The 6,999-nt window shown below is 51.2% G+C and overlaps 1 long non-coding RNA gene across 1 annotated transcript; it reads left to right on the forward strand.

Moving 5' to 3' along the window:
* The first annotated feature begins 3,006 nt into the window (after nt 1-3,006).
* On the forward strand, nt 3,007-6,467 carry LOC102376411. The gene is made up of 3 exons (XR_325196.3): nt 3,007-3,126; nt 5,436-5,538; nt 6,109-6,467. It is a non-coding gene; the product is annotated as an uncharacterized LOC102376411 (long non-coding RNA).
* Nucleotides 6,468-6,999: the final 532 nt, after the last annotated feature.

The raw sequence follows: 6,999 nt of genomic DNA on the forward strand, positions 1-6,999 counted from the left end.
AGGTTGCACTGCTATCAGTAATCTCTCTTGAGCGAGTGCCATTTCTTTTTTTCCTACTATTTTAAACAGATAAACCTTGCCCCCCCTCTCCCCCGCTTTCACGGGAACTGCTCCCCTTTCACCAGTTTCGGCCCGTGTCCCCTCTCAAATCAGGCACATCTGCACGCACGGGACCTGGCAGACAGGTGAGTCGGCAGGCTTTTGTTCTTCTCACAGTGCGGGGCCATTGGCTGAGAGTAAGCAAGGAATGTGTTTGGAGCACTTGTAGTGTAATTGTTCAGCTCTTTGAGCTGCCTGATGCTTTTGGGCAAGGCAAGGCCTCATGTAAGCCAGCAGGAAAGGAAGTGTGTTGTAGACTGCGGGTCTTTTCCTGCTGAAGAGGAGCAATTTGAAGGGCTGTGGTGTGAGGGTGTGAGAACTGCTTTTACGTGGTGCAGCCGAGGGCAGTGGTCTTTAGCGGTGCAGGCGGCTCTGGATCTGTCTGCCCCATGGGTGAAACCAGGTGTGAGGGGAAGAGAGTGGAAGCCAAAACAATGGGAAAGTGGTGCAAGTGGCAGAGGGGAGGGGGGAGGAGGCAAGGGGACATCAAGCTAGATCACTGGTTCTCAACTTTGTTTTGTCCCAGGACCCATAGGCATAAACATGAGTGGCAAGTCTTGACCCAGTGCACCTCAACCCTGATGTGCTGCCACCCAGTCACACCCCATCCCTTGCATGGCAGTAGGGGGATTGGGGGATTGGTGATGAAAAGCAGGCAGGGATGGGGCTTGAGGTGGGGGAGCTTCCGGGTTTGCCAAGTAACTTTGGTTCCAGCAGTGATGTAGTTAATGGTGATGTCGTGCTCAATGTTGCACATACTCAGTAGCAGCCCCCAAGCAAGCTTCTGGAACCTCCTAAGGTGCTGCCTTAAGGGAGAAGTCTGCTTCTCTGCAAGGGAGGTGCTGCATGTGGCAGGATATGGAGTGTGTTTCTGAGGGAAAGGCTGGTTGAATGGCATGGAAGCGGAGTCTACAGCTGCTAGGTGAGCAGAGGACTGACAATGATGACCGGGTCTTTCCCAGGACAACTAGCTCAGGAATGTGGTGTGACTTGAAGGCATAAAAGTGGCTGCCTGCCGGATTCGAGCATTTAAGGCTGTGGAATCAGAAAAAATATCTGCCTTAAACTTTGATTATTTTAGTTATAAGATGACATAACCGCTTTGTGGAGAATTGCTGGCTCTGTATAGTAGAACAGATAAGAGAAAGTGTTTGTTCTTTGTAACTCCTCTGCAACTGCTTCGCTCACTGTGGCCTTGACGATAGCAAAACGGTATGTACAAATCTGATTTCCAGGTGCAAGAAGGAGGTTTGTGAACTAACCTCACCTCCCCCATTAGTTCCCATCCTGATTACAGCAAAGAAATAACGAAGTAATATTATAGCCGCTTTTCATGCTAATTTCACTATATGATCACGTGAGTTGTAAGCAACTGTTAAAAAGTATATAAGCCTCCTGATTTTGCTCTTGGGGGGGACCCCTTCCAAGTGCTTGGGAAATCCATGTCACTTTGGAGTCCCCTCTACAGCTGTAGTTTCTTTTGAATAAAAGCTTCTGCTGACCTGACCCAAAAGTATGCTGCGTGTGTTTCCACGACAAGGCTTATGGTTTGGTTGGGGCACCTTGTAGGGTATGTGAGAGTAAGACGTGTCTGGTGGGTGTGGTGGGGGTGGGGCAGTGGAGAAGCAGTATGCCGTGCCCTGCAGTTTGTGTGGTGCCCTGCCTGTTTGAATTGTGTTGTTTGGACCCGTTGTGCGAGTTTATTGTCATTTTGTGCCTGCGCGGCTATAGCTGGGATAGCATTATGGTTTGGTTGGGGCACCTTGTAGGGTATGTGAGAGTAAGACGTGTCTGGTGGGTGTGGTGGGGGTGGGGCAGTGGAGAAGCAGTATGCCGTGCCCTGCAGTTTGTGTGGTGCCCTGCCTGTTTGAATTGTGTTGTTTGGACCCGTTGTGCGAGTTTATTGTCATTTTGTGCCTGCGCGGCTATAGCTGGGATAGCATTTATTGCTGCTGCATCATTGGAGTGCTGGTTCTGCCTATTGCCACACAGTTTGGCTCACCTGGTGGTTACTGTCTGGTATTCCCTGTGGTTGTTAGCGCACGTTGATATATCTTGCACGCTGGTGCTTTTCTTGTGTGCATGACAGAAGTGAGGGCTGTTGGGCCATCCTTGACGCTTTCTCCAGGAGAATGGAGGCAGTGGTGCTGAAGGTACCCATAGAACAACATGACTCTGCCATGGCTCACTAGGAAAAGATAATCTTAGGGTCTTGGTAACGCCAAGACTTTTGGACTTCTTCCGCCTGGTGGAAGGTAGGCTTGTGCGGTTCAGTGTCAAGCAGGTGAATGGCAGAGTTGTTTAGCGTGGGGAAGCGTAGGCATGTCAGTTTCCTCCCAGTCATCAATCCCAGAGGGCCAGTAAGGAAAATGGTGTAGACAAAATGCTTCAATTGGAAAAGAAAAATAAATATGAGACTATAGCAAGAGGGACTGAGTGGCTGTGGGTGAGTTGTGTGCTGGTTGTGGATGCTGGAGAGCTGCGAATGGGCTTCTTAATCAATGTGAGATTTATCCAACGGAACTGTTTTTGCCCCCTGTCCAGCTTCGTATGCTGTACCTCTGAGAGAGGGCAGGCAGCAGGCAGGCAGCATGGAGCTGCAGTTCAAGACAGGTCTCTCTTGGTGTGGTCCCAGTCAGTGGTTGCTGTGGGCAGGAAATCGCTTGTATGCACTGAGCTAGATTTCTGCCATCGTTTCACGCGTTTGAAGTGTGACTTCAGCTTGGGTGTAGGTCTGATGTCCCCCTGAGAGGGGCTTCCCTAGGCTCCCTGCACTGTGAATTCACTCTTTGTGAAGAGGGTCTAATTCACATAAGTCAGCTACTTGACACAGAGTGATGCCGTGATGTGACTACTGGCGAATCTCAGTTTCTTCAACTCACCCTTGCTGCTTTTCTGTCCAGGAGTTTCAATGCAGACCAGACCTTCCAGCAAAGCTCAGAGTGAGGGTGTCACATGACCAGGACAAGAGTCAGACCACCTTCCTGCCGAGTCAGAAGAAAGGGGAAATGGACACCTTCCACTGCTGTGAGTAATCTCTCTTGAGCGGGTGCCATTTCTTTTTTTCCTGCCGATTTAAACAGATAAAGCTTGCCCCCTCCACCCCCTCCCCTGGGAACTGCTCCCCTTCCACCAATTCCCACCCATGTCCCCTCTCAAATGAGGGACATGTGAATGCAGGTGACCTGGGAGACAGGCGAATTGGCAGTCTTTTGTTCTCCTCATAGTGCGGGGCCATTGGCCGAGAGTAAGCAAGGAATGTGCTTGGAGCACTTGTAGTGTAATTGTTCAGCTCTTTGAGCTGGCTGATGCTTTTGTGCAAGGCAAGGGCTCATGTAAGCCAGCAGGAAAGGAAGTGTGTTGTAGAGTACAAGCCTTTTCCTACTGAAGCGGAGCAATTTGAAGTGGTGTAGTGTGCGGGTGTGAGAAGTGGTTTTGCATTGTGCCGCGGAGGGCAGTGGTCTGTAGCGGTACGGGTGGCTCTGGGTCCGTTTGCCCCATGGGTGAAGCCAGATGTGAGGGGAAGAGAGTAGAAGCCAAAAAAATGGGAAACTGGTGTACGTGGCTGGAGAGAGAGGGGAGGTGGGAGGAGGCAAGGGGACATGAAGCTAGAGCGCTGGTTCTCAACTTCTGTTTTGTCCCAGGAACCATAGGCACAAACATGTGTGGCAAGTCCTGACCCAGTGCACCTCAAACCTTATGTGCTTCCTGCCCAGCCCCCCTCTGCCCCCCGCCCCTACCTTGCATGGCAGTGTGGGGCACAGGGGATCGGTGATGAAAAGCAGGCAGGGATGGGGCTTGATGTGGGGGAGCTTCAGGGTGGCAAAGCAACTTTGATTCCAGCAGTGATATAGTTAATGGTGATGTCATGCTCAATGCTGCACATGCTCAGTATCAGCCCCCCAGGAAGCTTCTGGAACCTGCTAAGGTGCTTCCTTAAGGGAGAAGTCTGGGCCTCTGCAGGGGATGTGCTGCATGTGGCAGGAAAGGGAGTGTGTTTCTGAGGGAAAGGCTGTTTTGGGTGACATGGAAGCAGAGTCTGCAGTCACTAGGTGAGCACAGGACTGACAATGATGGCCAGATCTTTCCCGGGACGACTAGCTCAGGAATGTGGTGTGACTTGAAGGTATATAAATGTGGTTGCCTGCCTGATTTGAGCATGTGAGGCTTATGGTTTGATTAGGGCACCTTGTAGGGTATGCGAGAGTGAGAGGTGTCTGGTGTGTGGGGGTGTGACCCTGGGGGGCAGTGGAGGAGCAGTAGGCAGTGCCCTGCATTTTGTGTGGTGCCCTGCCTGTTTGAATCCTGATGTTGGGACCCGTTGTCTGAGTTGGTTTCCATTTTGTGCCTGAGCAGCCATTCCTGGGATAGCACTTATTGCTGCGGCATCATTGGAGTGCTGGTTCTGTCTATTACCACATAGTTTGGCTGACCTGGCGGTTACTGCCTGGCATTCCCTGTGGTTGTTAGCGCACCTTGATATATCTTGCACACTGGCGCTTTTATTGTTTGTGTGACAGAAGTGAGGACTGGTGAGCCATCCTTGATACTTTCCCCAGGAGAAAGGAGGCAGTGGTGCTGAAGCTGCCTGTTGAACAGCATGACTCTGCCATGGCTTGCTAGTAAAAGATAATCTTGTGGTCTTGGTAGCGCCAAGACTTTTGGACTTCTTCTGCCTGGTGGAAGGTAGGGTCTGCTGTTTGGTGTCGATCAGGTGAATGGCAGAGTTGTTTAGTGTGGGGAAGCGTAGGCATGTCCATTTCCTCCCAGTCATCAATCCCAGAGGGCCAGTCAGGAAAATGGTGCTAGAGGAAATGCTTAGATTGGAAAGGAAAAATAAATATGAGACGTTTAGCAGCAGGGGCTGAGAGGCTGTGGGTGAGTTGTGTGCTGGTTGTGGATGCTGGAGAGCTGTGAATGGGCTTCCTAATTAATTGAGCTGAGGTTTATCCGACCGAACTGCATTTGCATCCCCTCCAGCTTTGTACGCTGTACCTCTGAGAGAGGGCAGGCAGCAGGAAGGCAGCATGGAGCTGCCATTCAAGACAGGTCTCTCTTGGTGTGGTCCCAGGCAGTGGTGGCTGTGGGCAGGAAATTGCTTGTATGCACTGAGCTAGATTTCTGCCATCATTTTGCACGTTTGAAGAGTGACTTCAGCTTGGGCCTAGCTCTGATGTCCCCCTGAGAGGGGCCTCCCCAGGCTCCCTGCACTGTGTATTCACTCTTCATTAGGGTCTAATTCACATAAGTCAGCTACTTGACACAGAGCGACGCCGTGGTGTGACTACTGGCGAATCTCATTTTTTTCAACTCACCCTTCCTACTTTTCTGTCCAGGGGTTTCGATACAGACCAGACCTTCCAGTAAAGCTCAGAGTGTGAGTGTCACGTGACCAAGACAAGAGTCAGAAGAAAGGGGAAATGGACGGGTTGCACTGCTGTGAGTAATCTCTCTTGAGCGGGTGCCATTTCTTTTTTTCCCTGCTGATTTAACCAGATAAATCTTGCCCCCTCCACGGGAACTGCTCCCCTTCCACCAATTCTGGCCCATGTCCCCTCTCAAATGAGGCACATGTGTATGCAGGGGACCTGGCAGACAAGTGTGTCGGCAGTCTTTTGTTTTCTTCACAGTGCGGGGCCATTGGCCGAGAGTAAGCAAGGAACGTGCTTGGAGCACTTGTAGTCTAATTGTTCAACTCTTTGACCTGCCTGATGCTTTTGGGCAAGGCAAGGGCTCATGTAAGCCTGCAGGAAAGGAAGTGTGTTGTAGAGTGCGGGTCTTTTCATTTCGAGATGTTCCATTTCACTTTGGAATTGAAATTGAAATCTTCTCTGGAGATGCTCAGCAGAGACATCCTGTCAGCCTTGACCCCTTAGTCATTTCTAGACTTGATCAATCAAGTCTTAAAGTTCAGGCTGCTTTGGTGGCCAGTGTGAAATTTCGGTGGGGAGGCGCACAGCTTATTGACCCCTCAGTTCTACTTTGTAATACCATGTTTTCACTTCTTAGGGAAGAGAGATGCGAACCTTTACCAAGCGGAACCAGAAGTAGCAAGTCCAGTATCTCCTGGAGTCATTGCAACTGTTATTTAACGAATATTCTCCTCTATTGCACAGATTTTGTACGGCAGTTGATGACATTTCTTAAGTTGGTGCTTGTCATGTCACAGTCGCACGCATTTTACACTTGGATTTTCATTCCGTTCCTTAGTCTCAGAAAAAAATAAAGTTTATTTCCCAGTATCTCTTGATTTTATGCGTGACTCAAGTCAAGAGATGCCTGTACTAGTCTTCACCTTTTTTGGCTGATGTTTTCTTGTCCTATTTTTTTTCCTGAACCTGTCCCTGACCCGGACCCTGTCCCCGACCCAGATCCCAACCCCGACCCGGACCCCGACCACGACCCTGTCCCCAACCCTGACCCGGACCCCGACCTGGATCCCGACCCCAACCCAGACCCTGTCCCCAACCCCAACACTGTCCCCAACCTGTACCCTGACCCCAATCCTATCCCTGACCTGGACCCCAAACCGGATCCCGACCCTGACCCTGACCATGACCCAGACCCTGAACTCGACCACAACCTGGACTCTGTCCCTGACCCAGACCCCAACCCGGGTATGGTACCAGACCCCGACCCAGACCCGGACACACTCCACGACCCAATTTCAGACCCCGACCCAGACTCGGTTCTGGACCCCGACCCAGATCCGTACCCCGAGCCTGACCCCCAACAGTGACCCGGTTCCACACCCCGATCCAGTGTCGGCCCCGACCGGGACCCCGACTCCGACCTGGACAGGATCAAGGACAAGTTCCAGGACCCAGACAAGTGGGAAATCGCGACAACCGTGGGACATGTTTTTGGGCACATAAAATGTTCTGAGGAGGCTTTTCAGCA

The sequence above is a fragment of the Alligator sinensis genome, unplaced genomic scaffold (genome assembly GCF_000455745.1).
Source record: "Alligator sinensis unplaced genomic scaffold, ASM45574v1 scaffold384_1, whole genome shotgun sequence".
NCBI classification, from domain to species: Eukaryota; Metazoa; Chordata; order Crocodylia; family Alligatoridae; genus Alligator; species Alligator sinensis.